Source organism: Lygodium microphyllum, chromosome 16, assembly GCF_053477565.2.
Source record: "Lygodium microphyllum isolate KBCC chromosome 16, Lygodium_microphyllum_v1.1.10, whole genome shotgun sequence".
Classification (NCBI taxonomy): Eukaryota; Viridiplantae; Streptophyta; class Polypodiopsida; order Schizaeales; family Lygodiaceae; genus Lygodium; species Lygodium microphyllum.
This window is the reverse complement of record NC_141150.1, coordinates 7,786,600-7,803,414: the sequence shown is the minus strand read 5'-3', so window position 1 is coordinate 7,803,414 and position 16,815 is coordinate 7,786,600.

Here is a 16,815-nt window from a genome sequence, read left to right as displayed (position 1 = left end):
AAACAGTCTGCTGAATTTTTCCCTTGTTTGCCATCTCCATAGCACAAGTCTATAATGCTAACTGATTCTCTAATCCTTTCTCAATATGGACTCCAAATGCAAAAGCATCTCCTCTAGCTGCCACATAAGAAGTACGTGTAGCCATGTCATCCACTAATTTCTTCATTCCGCCTTTTCCAAAATTGGTAGCAAGCGGAGCTCCTATTTCAGTCAACCAGATCTTACCATCTTGTCCCCAAAATACCAAATTCTTCCTCCTTGCATCTTGAAAATATTCACAATCCCTGCAATGTTGATGGTCCGTACTATCACACCAAATACATCTTTGATCTCTCCTAGGTGCACTAGGAGCACTCCTAGGTGCAGTAGGAGCACCATATGAAATAGTAGGCGCAGTCGAAGCAAACTGCTCTTTCAAATTTTCCACCAATTTTTCTTTAACTGACTCCAGTGTCAAATCCGTTATGCCTTTGATTATGTCATCAAGAGAGGAAGGCACTGACGGAGCGGATGGTTTTGGAGCAGAAGGAGCAGGCATCGGTCTTGGAACATGAGGAACAAGAGGAGTAGAAATAGTAGGCACTAGCGTAGGCCAAGAAACTGGTTGAGGAAGAGAAGAAATAACAGGGATAAAAGCAGGCATAGGAGCAGAAGACAGCATCGGTGTCATAGATCCATTCTGTAGGCGGGTCTTCTATATCCCCCTCTTGGTCAAAGTCGAGATTGCATCCTGGGCATCTTGCCAATCCGTTTTAAGACCCATAGGCTTCATGTGATCCTCAAGAAGCTCTCCTAATTCTTCCTGAAGAGCAGGATCTGTAGCTTGCAAGAAAAGCTCAAATTTCTCAACATCCAATGCTTTTTGTTCAATGGCATCAAGCTGACTATACCTCTCTTCAAATTCTCGTATCAACTCTGAAGCACCTAGACCTTTGTTTGGCATGTAGACCCACTCTCGGAATGACCGCCGTGTAGCCATCCCAAAGTCCTCAAGGAAAAACTCTTCTTTCAAGGCCTTCTTAAAATCTTGCCAATGAGAATTTTGAAGGAAAAGATCAGTCACTTTTGCCCTCAAGGCAAGTGTGACAAGGCGAAGGAAATACTTACTCATAAGTCCTGCTGGTACTCCAAAAAATCCCATCTTGATCTCATACATCTTCAAATAAGCCGAAACATTACGGCCATCAAATAGCTTCATCTCATTCTCAACTGCTTCAATCGCCTTAGTCGTGCTGATTGCATTCTCCTGCTCCGAATATAGTTGCCTTTGCTGAGACAACTGTTGTTGATGCAACTGCTGTTGCTGTTGCATATACAATTGCGTCTGCTGATTTTGAAGCTGCATATACATAGACATATTCTACAAAATCTGCTTTAAATCATCCGTTGAAGTATTTGAAGTAGCACTCAATGATGGAGCTGAAGTAGAGGACAAAGGAGGAATTGTAGAAGAGGCTAAAATTGATGCTGAAGTATCTCCCATCCTGAAATTTATGCGACGCTTTCACGTCGGGCTCACCAAAAGATGTCAAAGGGTTTTCGAAAGCAAAGTCGCGACCACAGAGGACCTTGACTAATTTTAGGATAGAAGAGCAATCAAGCGAGATCACATTTAATTACAACCCTGTTCAACATCAACAACTTCAGCTTCATAAAGGAAACAAATTTGATTTATAAACTGGCTATTCAAAAACTGAAGTTCTTCACGTCCCTTCTTGCTGTTTCAAAAAGATATAATCTACAAGTTGTCCATTGATTAGTACTATATAAGAAGCACCAAGATAATCTGTATGCTGAAGACTAGACTCTTGCTATTTCAGAGAGGAACAGTCTGTAGGTTGTTTTCTCACTGTTTTTCAGCCATGGAATACATATTTCCTTCCAACCCTGTTTAGAGCCACACTTGATTCCTCTTCTGATCTGCTGCTATTTGTAGACATCTATTAGTCACACTAGAGATATCCTTCCTGTGCCCTGTTAATGTATGCTTCACCTTTTCCCATATCTGCTATAAAATTCTTTTTCTTTTGCATAACCTCAAGCTCTCTATCCAGGGCCTTCTGGGTTTTTGTTTGTTTTAAGTTTTGTGTTAACATCTGAAGTCGTTGAACTCTCAATCTCCTTTTTACGAATATTCTGCTCTTCTTCCAAGTGGTTCTCATTCTCTGGTTGAATGTAGCTTCAGTTTATAAGGTTTATAAGCATTCCTAACACGTCAAAACTCAGGTAGGATAGCATTCCCATTCTGTAGCAAAATGACATCGATTTTTCTATATGTTTGCAAGTAGCTCCAGAGTTCTACAAAAGATTCATGGCTCCTAATTCAGCGTCAATCCAAATAGGCATTGGGCCATTTATCCTTAGCCGATGGAGAAGTTCACAAAGAAGAGCTCGACGGATTCCTAAAAGCTCGCTACCTTGCAATCCCTTGACCAGAAAGAAATTTTGCTTCAGCCTCGGCTTCAACATGTTTCACTTATAGGATTTTCTTTGCTTTCGCCTTCTCTTGTGTTGCCATTCTGAGCTTGAATTTTGCACATCGGGTCCCAGAATCCCTGACCGATCGAAGGGAAAAGCCACAACCGATTCTCTGCTTTCTTCTCTTCAGGCTCCTCCCACAATAGCCATCAGAAAAGCGGCCTTTCCCCCCCCCCCCCCAGGCCAGAGTAAGGGCCAGTTGGCAGCAGATTTATCGAATGAACTGGTAGGCCCTTTAGTTGCGTTTCTACCTCTTCCACCTCGAGAAATTAGACCACTTCTTCCACCTCCCTTTTTCGTGCCTCTTCCCACAATTCGCTGCCCATAGAAAGAAACATAATCCTTTGCTTCTGAACCAATAGTATCACTGAGCCGTTGTAATAAGGAGAATCTGCTTCTTGATATTGTATGATATTTCCAATGCATTATTGCTCTTACAGTGGCTGCACCAGCATCATCCACACCACCCTGGAAACGCGGCAGCAAAGGTATGACGACAATGACACGAAAACATTGTTTCTCCTTGTGAGCTCTTAGAACTCGATTGAATACAGCTTGAAGAACACGATTGTGAATCACATCATCATCATCAAATCCAGATATGAAAAATTGATTCTCAATATACACAAAATGTTCAGCTTGGTCTATGAGGGTACAATAAGCTGCATGGATGCTGGTTTCCTCAGATTGACTAGTACCAGCTGACCAAAATCCCACACTCCTTAAAACCTAACAAGCACACTTCACCCGTGGACCAACTTGGCTAGCTTCATCTTCAATAGAAACCTGGCCCTCTCTTTCCTAAAATTGCCACCATCCTTGGTGAAATCCATTTGCAAATTCATTTAACTTTCCAACTTGCCAAGGTTCACAGTTCATGTAAGACTCCACAAATTCTTGATCTTCTAGCACAACTGCCACCTCAGAGTCTCGGGAACCCAAGAGACTTCTATCATTTATATTTGCAGAGCCAATCAGAACAAACCTCTCATCAATTATCATGATTTTTCTATGTACATAAACATAACTAGTAACTAGTGGAGAACTTTCAGACAGTTTTCCATAATTTCGGAGCCCATGCTCAGCATACCTTGGAAACAACGCATTCCACAAAACTACTTCACGGACTGGGAGATTATCAAACACTTGTTGTGCATCCATGAGCAAGCCGCATTTTGCATATAGATCAACCACTGTGCTACTAATGAAGAGGTCCATTTCCAAACCCTTTCAAACTATTTCACCATATAATGCCTAGCCCATGTCCACATCTTTTGGCTGTGCACAAGCCTTGAACATGGCAACGAATGTGTAACTGTTTGGTTGAACACAATCATCTTGCATTTTCTGAAAGACCTAGAAAGCATGTGATAAATCCCCCATGTCAACATAGCCAAGGATAAGGGAACTCCAAGAATACTCATTGCTTTGTGGCAGGCAGTCAAACGTGTGCTGAACATCAAGCAAGCTCCCACATTTGGCATACATATCCACCAGTGTGCTGCCTCGATGAAGACATCTTTCCAACCCAATTTTCACTATTTCAGTGTTTATTTCTCAGCCTGATTCCAAAGCTGCTCTATCGCCACAAGCCTTTATACAAAGAACAAGTGTAACAGCATCCGCAAGCATACCTTCGATCTGCATCTCTTTGAAACAGTTTAGTACTTCCTCACAAAGCCCGTGTTCTGCATACCCTGTAATCAATGCATTCCATGAAATAGAATTACGTAGTGGCAGCCTTTCAAAGATGTAATGTGCTTCTGCCAAGAAGCCACATTTAGTGTACATGTCACCAAGAGCATTACAGATAAGTTCCTCTTGCACCAAACCCCTCTTCACTATACTACCCACGCAGAACAAAAATGCAAACACAACAACTAAATATGTACAAAGTAACAAATGTCACACACACAACTTTTTGGTGGATTCCACACCTTGAATACGCAGCAATACGATAGCGGTTATGCAATCTTGAACCTCGATTTCACAATGTAGAGGCCTCGTTTTTGCACGTGCGGGCTATGGATTAAACTGCCCAACTACAAGAGAAAGGTCCTATAGATGCACACTGTACATGCGAAAAAGCGAGCGCATTTATAAGCGTATGTATCAGTGCATCTATTCATGCTAATATACAGAACACGTCTATATATCGGCGTTTATAAACGCGCCTATAGATGCGAAAATAAATGCATATATTTTTCATTTCTCATAAAGTCCCTGAATATGACCAAACCTTTTAACAGCTAGTATTTGTTTGAATACATTACCAACTTTACTTCTTTCTGAGTATTACAAATATACATCCAATCATTCAAAGCTAATTATATATGTGTGATTTCATGCCCTATATACATCCAATCATGCCCTATACAAATGTGATTGGATAGGGCATGATTGGATGTATATATTACTTAATTACACCTGGATCATAAGGACATGACATGTATATCATCCAATCATTCAAAGCTAATTATATATGTGTGATTTCATGCTCTATATACATCCAATCATGCCCTATACAAATGTGATTGGATAGGGCATGATTGGATGTATATACGACATAATTACACCTGGATCATAAGGACATGATATACATGTATATACGACATGATATACATGTATAGGACATGATATACATTACCAACTTTACTTTTTTCTGAGTATTACAAATATATATCCAATCATTCAAAGCTAATTATATATATGTGATTTCATGCCCTATATACATCCAATCATGCCCTATACAAATGTGATTGGATAGGGCATGATGATTGGATGTATATACGACATAATTATTAGAGAAGTGATTGATATATGCACATGTTGCATCTATTGTGCACTTAACCTAGCCATGGCTAAAACTTATAGATCAAAGGTTAACTTGTGCATTTGCAATATATATATATATATATAGAGAGAGAGAGAGAGAGAGAACTAATCAATACACTCACATGTCTCATTTTTTGTGCACTTAACCTAGCCATGCATAAACTTATAGATCAAAGCTTAATCGGTGATTCAAGGGAGTACCCTCACTTTTTAGGGTAGTCTCTTGATTCTCATTATTCTTGAGGAATATACATCACAATCAATACAATCAAAGCGAAAGCAAGACATGCATGCCAATTCATAGCATGAGTAGATTGATGTAAATTAGTTGGCTTGTGCATGTGCAAGCTATTCCAATCATGTCAAGGTGCACTTATAGCTCACATATAATTTTAGATAAGGTGGACCACATGTAGCCAATGTGCACATGTCCTCTTTTCATCATCTTTAGCCAGTGTGTCCACTTGTTGGTGACTAAAATAGATCACTGTAAGGATAATTTGCAATACAACAAGCCAACTACAAATCTCTTATCTATGAAATGTATAAGTAAATTAACTTGGTTAATTTGATGAGGTGAAGTTTTCCTTCCATGGATAGTGTGGTTGGCTATCTACTTCAAGGTTATGAGAACTTGCACAAGTCAATGGAGCATCCTAAAAATGACGATACTCTAATTACTATATCAAGTCACTTCATGTACATATCTTTGATTGATTGATGGATAATATGCCTTTCTCAATCTCTTTCATATACACCTTCATTGCATTATCTTCTCTAGCTAAAAACCATTTGTGCTTTATCCACCTATTGATACTTGCATGCAATTGCAAGTGGGATGGCCTAGTAAGTCACCACATAGGTGCCAATTGAATTGCCAATGTGTTATCTCTTATCCTCAAGCTTTGTTATATATGTCACCACATAGGTCAATTGATTTTCTAGTGTACCATCTCTTATCTCAAGATTTTCTATATATTTCACCAGTATTCTCAATCAAAAACATCATATCAAGCATATATTGCATTAATCAAGCAGATTGGCCAACCCAATTTGAAAAAACTTTCTTTTGTGAACTTGTAGACCATGTCTAAATGGTCGAGCCATGGGCAGAGCCATGGGCCCTTTCTCCAAAAACTATTTTTGTAGCAAGATGTAGCTTTTGCAAAAAAAAAAAGAGCTGCATGCATAGTCTCCTTTGATGACATTTTCTTCAAATCTGATGTCTTGATGTCAAGTGGCCTCTGCCAAGCCTTCATGCTTCAAGTGTTCATGCTCTGATACCATGTTGGAAGAGAGAGAGAGAGACAAAGTGAAGCGGAAAATGAGCCTCAGCTCATTGTTGTTCTTCTTCCATTATTCTTCCATCATACTAACTGAAAGAGACTTACACACATAGGTATGACTAACCAAGACTAACTATGGTTAAGTCACTGACTACACTGACTTATTGAATGTCACACACATGTACAGTTGGATCTAGCTAATGTCAGTCACACATATAAAGATAGATTCACTGAAGAGTAGCGGGAGCTTGATATTCTAACAAATTCTAGCACCCTTTACCTCTTGGTTGTATCTGGTACTATTAACCATGTTTTGTCTTTGGGTTCTATCCCACATATATCTCTCTGGCATGTTGGTCTCGGGCATATGTCACTTAAGGGAATGAAAATGCTTAGTGCTTTGCAGTATATTCCACCTTTTGACTACTCGCATTTTGAGTTGTGTGATCATTGTTTATATGGCTGGCAGTCTAGGAATTCACATAAAAAGTATGGTATTCCACAGATGGGTGAGCCTTTGGCTTTTGTGCATTAAGATGTATGTGGACCCATGCCCTGTCAGTCATTAGGGGGTGCGAAGTACTTTGTCACATTTATTGACGATTATTCATGTAAGGTTTGGGCTTATCGCTAAAGCAGACTATATTCAATGGAGTTGAAAGCACTATTTCTAGAACATATTCCATGGCTTTGATTTTTTCCATGACCACACCAAACCTTTAAGAAAACGTAAGAGTCACATAACAAACAAATCTCAAAGCTCTTCAAGACATGAGTGGCAAACACACTCACAATTGCATACCTTAAATGCATGAAAAGATGCATATATGGCCATACATGAGGGCCATGCACACACAGTGCTCACTAAAGGCTAGCCAAGCATCACCCAAAGGCCTTGCTAATGGATGTTCATTCATCTATACATATACAAATATATATTATTAAGGGAAAAGAATGTGTCCCAGATGGGAAGATGTTGAGTTCTCAAAACTACTATTTTATGTATCTAAACTAAGTAATGGAAGCACTTTAGTCAAATTGTATCTATCTTGTTTGATTTAATGAAATTATTTATGGCCACATAAGCTTCAAGGTACATTGGTTAAAAAGAACAACAAAGCACTAGTACAAGAAAAAACTTTGAGGCCACGTCATAATATCAACAATGGAGAGAGAGACAAAAGGAAGAATGCACTATCAAAATGGCTTAAGAATAGCATTATAATCCACAAGAGTTAGACAATGTGCTTCAAAATGGAGATTTTCATAAAAATTTCATTTTAGATAAGATTTTCATCAAGCAAACTATGGTGATGAGCCTATTCTCTGCAATAATAGTGTTGAAAATCTATTAAGATAGACTTTCAAAGAAGTACACTACATATTAAGAGCAATGTTCTCTAATAATGTAATCAAGCTCTCATTCTTGCATACAATTAACTCACACACAGCACCTTTTATACGACCTACACTAAGTGAGAATATCACAAACCCATAGCTTTATCATTACCTATCTCCAAAACACCTAGAGACTCACTCATTTAAGAAGAAATGTGCATGAGTGACATAGCAATACATTATTATCAAAGAATGCAGTGGTAGCGCCTAAGTACACAACTCCTCAATAACAAATTCAATTGCAAATCTCGACCCCACTTTTCAAGGGTAACATCACTTTTCCACACAAAAACATACCATGAAGTCATTTTGTGTCCCAACATCTTTAAGCTTTAACTATTTTGTGTATCTAAACCAAGTAGTAGGAGCACTTTAGTCAAATTGTATCCACCATGTTTGATTTAGTGAAACTATTTATTGCCACATAAGCTTCAAAGTATATTGGTTAAAAGGAACAACAGAGCATCAATACACACATAAACTTTGAGGCCAGGTCACAACATTAGCAACAATCAAGAGTGAAATAGAGGGAAGAATGCACTATCAAAATGGTAGAAAAATAGTATTATAATCCGCAAGAGTTGAAAAATGTGCTTCAAAATGGAGATTTTTACCAAAAATTCATTTTAGATGTCGTGTAGAGACTACATATATCATGCAAACTATGGCAATAAGCATACGCAATGATTCATCTACGTTAACATTGCCGAGAATCTATTAAGATATGTTGGGGATAAAGACATCTCTGCCTAGCCGCCCGTGTATTACTACACTAACAATACCCACGCTTGCACACACTTGCAACTCACTGCATGTGGTGGGCACCTCACTGTCACTTTATTCTTTATTCTTTTAGTGACAAATGAATAAAGGGAAGGCCAATCACACATTGTGACTGTTGGAGTTCCCACATTATGAGTCTCTCTCTCTCTCTTGCTCTTGCTCTCCCACCATAGCTCTCCCATGCAAGCTTCGATCCTTTTCACCTTTCAACTGGTATCAGAGCACGATTGCTTGAGCATTCGAGCTTGGTCTGTGACTCCTTCAGCATTCATTCGAATCCCTACACCATTGGTTCTCACTCATGGTAGCCATATCTGACTCCTTCAAGCTCTAATCACTCCCCGACTTCCCTAACACCTACCCATCCCATTTGGGCATCCTTAGGGCATTCCTTTAGAGGTATTGAAGTATTCTTTTGAGTGTTTATTTTAGTTTATAGGGTACAACAGGAAGGGGCAGCCATAGCTCCAACCATTGGAGCTCCCCCATTTCATATCTTGGCTCTTGCCTGATTAGGCTTGACAAGGCTTTATGAAGGCCTTCTTTAGGTCCTACTTGAGCCCCCTTTCCACCCCATTAAATGCCGCATGGGCATGTAGCATACCTAGCAACATCAGTCATGTTTGCGCCAACTTGAAGGCCTACAAAAAATTCGTTTTTTACTTCAACTCCCCCTTGGCACTCATTGGTAGCTTGAAAACACTTAATTTGGCACTTGGGAACACCCCCTTGATGCTTGGCATTGGTGGTTTATCATTGGCATTGATTTGTAGACTGATTTATCTCAGTCTAGGACTATTTTCAATTGTCTACAAGCAGCCACAAACAGTGTTACATCAGCACTTTATGTTTATGCTTGGATAGCATTGACATTTGATACCCAGTTGGTCCCGAATGGTCCCCGAATGTTAGGGAAATGTATGCCTATTGTTTGGCCATCATTTGGAGCTGATTTAGTGGCCTAAAATACTTAGTTTTACACACTAAATCACTATTGTATACTCCAAGGCTGAAGCTTATTTAGTCACTTTATGCTTTGCCTATTGGTCAACGGGTGCTTCATGGGTGTTTCATACGACTATTAGGATGCAAATGAAGATTGGAAAATGCTTTGCATGGTTCCAGAATGTATTTTGAGCCTTGTTTGAGTTCCATATTGGTTCGAATTTACTTGACATTGGTCTACATTGGCATGTTTTGTGATAGAGGTTATATTTATGGTCCGTTGGTACATGCTTGATGCTTATGTTACCTACACATGCTAGTTACATTGTTTGGACTTGAATTCTACTCAAACTTCGTTTGGGCTTGACTTTGGATATTTTGAGCTTATTTTGGCCTTGCTTTGACTTTTCAAAGATTGATTAGGATTGTCTTCATGACATTGGATGCTATCATTGGATACTTGATAGCTCATATGCTCTGGATGTCTTACTGATATATGATCTTGGATACTCCATCACTCACTGGTGCTCTTACATGATTTTTTTGAGCTTATTTTCTTGACACTTACGGCTTTTGTGCCAATGGAGGTGTCTTTGTACACTTACCAGACATTGAATAGTGTAGGTTATGCATATTGAGCTTTTGGATCTTTGAGACTGGGATCTCCTCATGGATGATGTATGTTTGATATACCTTGGTCCGTGTAGATGTATTGGGGCTGATTCAACTTTGTATTCATTGAGCAAACACTTACTTGTGTTAGGTCTTAGCAATGGTATGAACATTTTTCCCTATTGATTGGGAGATGTACCAACGTTATTGAATGGTGGACTTTGTCTGACATGGGTGTTGGCTCATGTCAATTTGATTGGTAGATGCTTGTTTATGCCTGCTTGATGCTGGTTTTGCATTGACAATCAGCCATTGACTTTGAATATTGGGTTTTGCCTACTGTAAGCTCTCATTGTACACTATTGCCATAAATTACAGCAAGCATATATCTCCAGACTGTCATGTATTTTTCATGCTAAATCATCTTGTTTTGATGTACGTTTGATGGTACTTGGTGGGCAGCATCATTATAAACTCGTTTCTTACCATTTTGCCTTTTTTTTGTGGTTTTTTTGTCATTTTTTATACTTTACAACAATGAGTTTTGAATTGTCTTCATTGTTTCACATTGCAATATGGCATCTTCTTTTACTGATAGTGCTATCTTCAACATCACTAAGCTTGATGGTACGAATTATGCCTATCGGAAGATCCAATTTTGGCAAATATTGGTGTAGAAATCATAGATAAAGCCACTAAGGTTGAGTGGAGAGCAACCTGAAACTATGACTAATGACAAATGGATGGAGCTTGATGAGTTATGCAAGTCCACCCTCATCTTGTCTCTCACTAAACAGGTGCATTACAATGTGGTTGAGGAAGCACAAATTTCTTGGCAGCTTTGGGATAAGATAAAGAACCTCTATGGCAAGCAAAGCCATGCAAGTCAAATGTATTGGCTGAAACAACTTATGGATCTCCGCATAAAAGAGACTATGACCATGTCAACTCAATCTGAGCCAGTTTCATGTGCTATTCTTAAGAACTTGATTTCATAGGGCATTGATTTTCAAAGAGGATGTCACTTCGTTGTTCTTTCTTGGAACTCTTAATGAGTCTTGGAATGTATTCTGCACTGCCCTTTGTGCTTTTGCCACTACTCTGAAGCTATCTAATGTTGAGAGCTCTCTTCAGCAGGAAGAGATAAACCGTAAAAATTTGGATGCTTCCCGTATGTCTCATGGTTTGACAATTAGAGGCAAAAATGATGAAAATGCAAAGAATGATCATGGTAATGACCATGGATAAGATTCATAGAAATCTTAGTCCAAGTTGCATGGCAAGTCGTGCAATAAGTCTCATGGGAAAAAATGCAAATCTTACTTGTCATCATTGTGGGAAGAAAGGCAACATAAGGTCACAGTGTCATGAATTGTGCAATGAAAGATGCAAAGACAAGGGGAAAGAGAAAGTGCAAGAAAAGTCTTCTGATCGCAGCATAGTACCTGCTAAGTCAAGTGTTAAAATTGAAGAGATAAATGTTATGCAGCCCGAGGATAGTGATGGGGATTATATCCTTGCAATAGCTTCATCTAGTGCTTCACAAATGACAGAGATACACTCTATGTATGTACAGTGTTGGCTCTTGGACTTAGGTGAATCCTTTCATGTGACACCTTGTCAAGAGCGGTTCCATTCATACCATTCTATTTTGGGTTCAATGCGCTTGGGTGATATGTCTCTTGAGATTGTTGGCATTGGTGATGTTAGGCTGCAGTTTCCTTCTGGTAGTAATTTTGTTATACATGATGTGTGTCATAAACCTGCATTGACACACAATCTCGTGTTAGCTGTGGATAGCTTGATGATGCAGGATATCATGTATCTTTTGGAGACTTTGCATGGAAGATTACTCATGGTAGTTTTTTGCTTGCAAAAGGTGCCATGGCTGGCAGCCTCTATCCCTTAGTTGTTTTTGGATCTACAGTTGATCATGCTTTGTCTGTGGGGTCTTTACCTCATGTATCTCTTTAGCATGCCCATTTGGGGCACATGTTTGTTAAGGGAATGAAAATGCTTTCTAGTTTGCAGTACTTACTACCCCTTGACTATTCTCATTTTGATTCTTGTGATCTTTACGACAAGTAGACTAGGTCTACACATAAGAAGTCTAGTATGTCATGCATGAGTGAGTCCTTGGCTTTGGTTTTTGGCTTTGGTTCATTCTGATGTTTATGGGCGCATGCCCTGTCATTTTATGGGTGGTGTAAAGTATTTTGTTAATTTCATAGATGATTTTTCACATAAATTTTGGGCTTATTCCATAGAGAAAAATTCCAATGTATTGGTAGTTCTTTAGAGATGGCTTGCTTTGGCAGAAAACCGGTCTAGGCATAGGCTGAAATGCCTAAGGACAAATAATGGCAATGAGTATGTCTCATGTACATTTCAGTAGTTATGTGATGAGAGGGGTATTAAGCGTCAATTGACCGCACCCTACACCCCTCCCCAGAATGGTAGGGTTGAGCGGATAAATAGGACCATCCATGAGAGGGTTCACAATATGCTTAGCCATGCAGGCCTACCCCAACACTTTTGGGCTGAGGCAGTTACGACTGCCATGCATATCATTAATAGATCACCATGTAGTTCCATTGATTTCTAGGTTGCAAAGGAGGTATGGACAAGAAAACCTCCCTCTTATGCGCATTTCCATGTGCCCAAGGACAAGTGTAACAAGCTAGATCCTAAGTAGTGTTAAATGCATATTCCTTGGCTATGGCGATGCAGGAGAGATGGATTATGGTCTATGGGATCCGGATGCGTGGAAATTCATCCCCATCCATGATGTAGTCTTCTATGAAGATAAGATGCATAAATAGCGCGAGAAGATAGTGGAGATACATAGGGTTATATTTCAGGAGGAGCCACGAGCTTTCGTATAGCCAACTGGACAGCCAACAGCAGCAATAGGTACTCATGGCCAAGGTATTGGACAGAGTATTGAGCAAGCAGCAGAGCCTATAGTGCGGTGTTCTACTAGAGATAGACGCCCCCGGATAGATTTCAGCCCTCAATGCATTATATCTTGGTTACAGATGCAGGAGAGCCTTTCACTTATAATGAGACGAAGAAAGCTTGTGATGGATCTTTTCTTATTTTGGTACTCTATATGGATGACATGCTATTAGCAGGGAAAGCTCACGATGAGCTAGATGCTCTCAAGGCTCAACTCAAGAAGAGCTTTGAGATGAAGGACCTAGGATGGGCCTCTCACATACTTGATATGCACATCAAATGTGACAAGCATCAAGAACTCCTCTACTTATCACAAAGGGAGTACATTCATAAAGTCCTTGAGCACTTCCACATGCAGGACGTGAAGCCTATTGGTTGTCCATTACCTTCTAATGTGAAGGCATCACAAGCTGATTATCCATAGAAATATGAGTAGAGGGCCAAGATGGCCAGGATTCCCTATGCATCCCGAGTGGGCAGTCTTATGTATGACATGATAGCCACTTGTCTAAATATTGCCTTTGTAGTTGGTGTTGTGGCACGCTATATGGCTACAACTGGCAAGAAGCATTGGGATACCGTGAAGGGTATCATGAGATACCTAAAGGGCACTGTAGCAAATATGTGCATATGCTATGGCAGCCAGGATACAGAAGTCGTGGGGTACACTGACTCTGATTATGCAGGGCATGTAGATAGTAGGAAGTCCACTTTTGGCTATGTGTTCACCTATGCTAGAGGTGTTGTCTCTTGGATGTCTAGGGTGTAGAAGTGTATGGATCTTTCCACCACTGAGGCCGAGTATGTTGCAGCCACTAACGCTTGCAAGAAGTGTTAAAAATAACAAATCTAAGCTAGTTGGCTATGGTGGATGCAAATCATAGAATCGATACATGATAGAGAGAAGAGATTATAACTCAAGTGAATTAGGTTCCAAGATAGATTAGCTTGGACTCATAAACACAATCTTGAGTGACTCAAACTAAAAACTACCATTCTCATATATTTTGAGTGTCAACCAAGTACATGCCTTTATAGCTTTTCAGCTTCTTCACTCTTCTCACTGTGCATATGGGATTCAGGACATCTCTTCTTGGAGCATACATCGTTTGTCTATTTCTCAACACCCCCCCTCAAATGATGAGTTCCTACACTTGCTGGCTTTTGCCCCCTCCTACATGATAACATGGCCCTGGAGACTAGCTCATAAGTAGCCTAAACAAGTTAAAGCTTGAGACTTTACATCTTTGGCAAGGGTTTGTACATCCACTATGGGAAAATTCTTTGTCAATAGCAACAGCAAAAACGATTTCTTCATCATCTTTTTTGTGATTGTCTTCTTCTTGGTCTTTTGCTCCAATCTTTGATCTTAGTTGGTCTTCTTGGACATATTTTTTTCCATGCTCTAGTCTTCTTAGTGAGTTTGAGATGGATACAAATGGGTACATTCCCTTGGCTTGTTAGATGCTTCTTAGCATACATGAGTTGAATTTCGAGATGAATTTTTGGATTTTATTTGACTCAATGGATAGACAATCGCTAAAAAGGGCTTGACATGGTAATGGATTTTGGAGAAGTGTTGTGAATAAGTAAGTGTGGGAGAGAGAAGATGAGCTGCTCTGAGTGGCCTTTAAAGGTGAGGGCTTTAATCTTACTATTAGCCTTTACAAAAAAAATAGACTTTAGAAAAAAACAAAACAAGAATAATGTCAACAAGCTGCAAGTGGTGCATTTGAGCTGTGATGAGGAGAGGGAACAGGAGCTGGGCACCGTTTGATGTAGATAGAGTCGCGACGAGGAGAGGGAGCAGGAGTTGGTGCCAGGCGAGATGTTCTCGTAGAGGCATGCCATGATGGAAGGCTTGATGGAGCACACCACACCGCAACAGTTGCAGTCTGGGTGTGCATTGGTGCTCCCGAACTAGGCACACACTGATGCCAGTGCATTGGTGGTGCCTTGGCACGCTAGAGCTGCCTCGGTCATCTCACTAGACAGCAGTAGCGCCTATAGGAGAACTAGCACCAACATGGCCAACATGATGATATTCTTTCTCATTGGTAGCGGCTTCTTCTGCAGCTGGGCCTTCTTCCTTTGTCTCAAATTCTCTCTCTATTGACAACCTCCTAGCCTCTTATGCCCCAAGCCAGAAGTTCTTCCGTAGCTTTGCTATGTCTTTGCTGCGTGCGGAGTATTCTATGGAGGAGCTGGTTGAGGGGGTTGATTCCATGCCTTCTTTTCCTTTTGGTTATTTTCTTTTGATGCCTGCAACAACCTCCTTTTTTCTTCCAGGAGTGTTGTCTGTTGTAGCATTCTCGCCTCTTCACTAAAGGCTGTGGGTTTGCAGGGAAGATGGCTAGTTCAGATCAAATAAGCTTGTGGGAAGTCCCAATGTTAAGATTGTAATGCAAAATTGGTATAGATAATTCCTCCTTGGACTCCCTTGTTGACAAAGACGAAACACTGCAAATTTTTTTCCTAGGCCATTGGGTAGATTCTTCTTGTACTCGAGTGCAATGAAAAAACCAAAAAAAAAATTGTTTGTCAAGCCCAATAGAAAAGAGGATTTCTAAGTCTCTTCCTTGGCCGTAGGTGGCCTAAGATATGGATATGGCCGAGGACCTTAAGGTAGGTTCAACTCCTATCCATTTACATTAGAATGTGGCTAGCTAATGATGTCAGAACTAGCTCGCCATGGCTCTGATACCATGTTAAAAATATTGGATCTAAGCTAGTTGGCTATGGTGGATGCAAATCATAGAATCGATACATGATATATGGAGAAGAGATTATAACTCTAGTGAATTAGGTTCCAAGATAGATTAGCTTGGACTCATAAACACAATCTTGAGTGACTCAAACTGAAAAGTACCATTCTCATATATTTTGAGTGTCAACCAAGTACATGCCTTTATAGCTTTTCAGCTTCTTCACTCTCCTCACTATGCATATGGGATTGAGGACATCTCTTCTTGGAGCATACATCATTTGTCTATTTCTCAACAAGAAGGCCATATGGTTAGACCGTTTGGTTCATGACCTTGGTATTGATGCTATCCCTACATTGCATTCAGATTCTATGAGCGCTATTCAGTTAGCCAAGAATCCGGTCTTCCATGCGAAGATGAAACACATTGATGTGAGGTATCACTTCATATGTGGGGTCATTGAGGACAAGTCTATTGACCTTGTCAAGATCTTGACTGACCATAATCCTGCAGATCTACTCACCAAAAGCCTCTCTATGGAGTGCTTTGCCTTCCTCACGAGATTGATGGTGGGCATGGGATGAGATGACATCTTTCCTCGTCTTGTTGTACATATGTACATGGTGTACTGTCTTTTATGTTTTTCTTTTTCACTCCTCACTAGGGTAGATTCACCTTTAAGTGGGAGGTTGTTGAGGGTAAAGGCACCTCCACCTAGTTCCACATGTATTACTATACTGACAGTAACCGTGCTTACACACACCTGCATAGTGTAGGTGGCAGGCGCTTCTCACCATCACTTTATTCTTTATTCT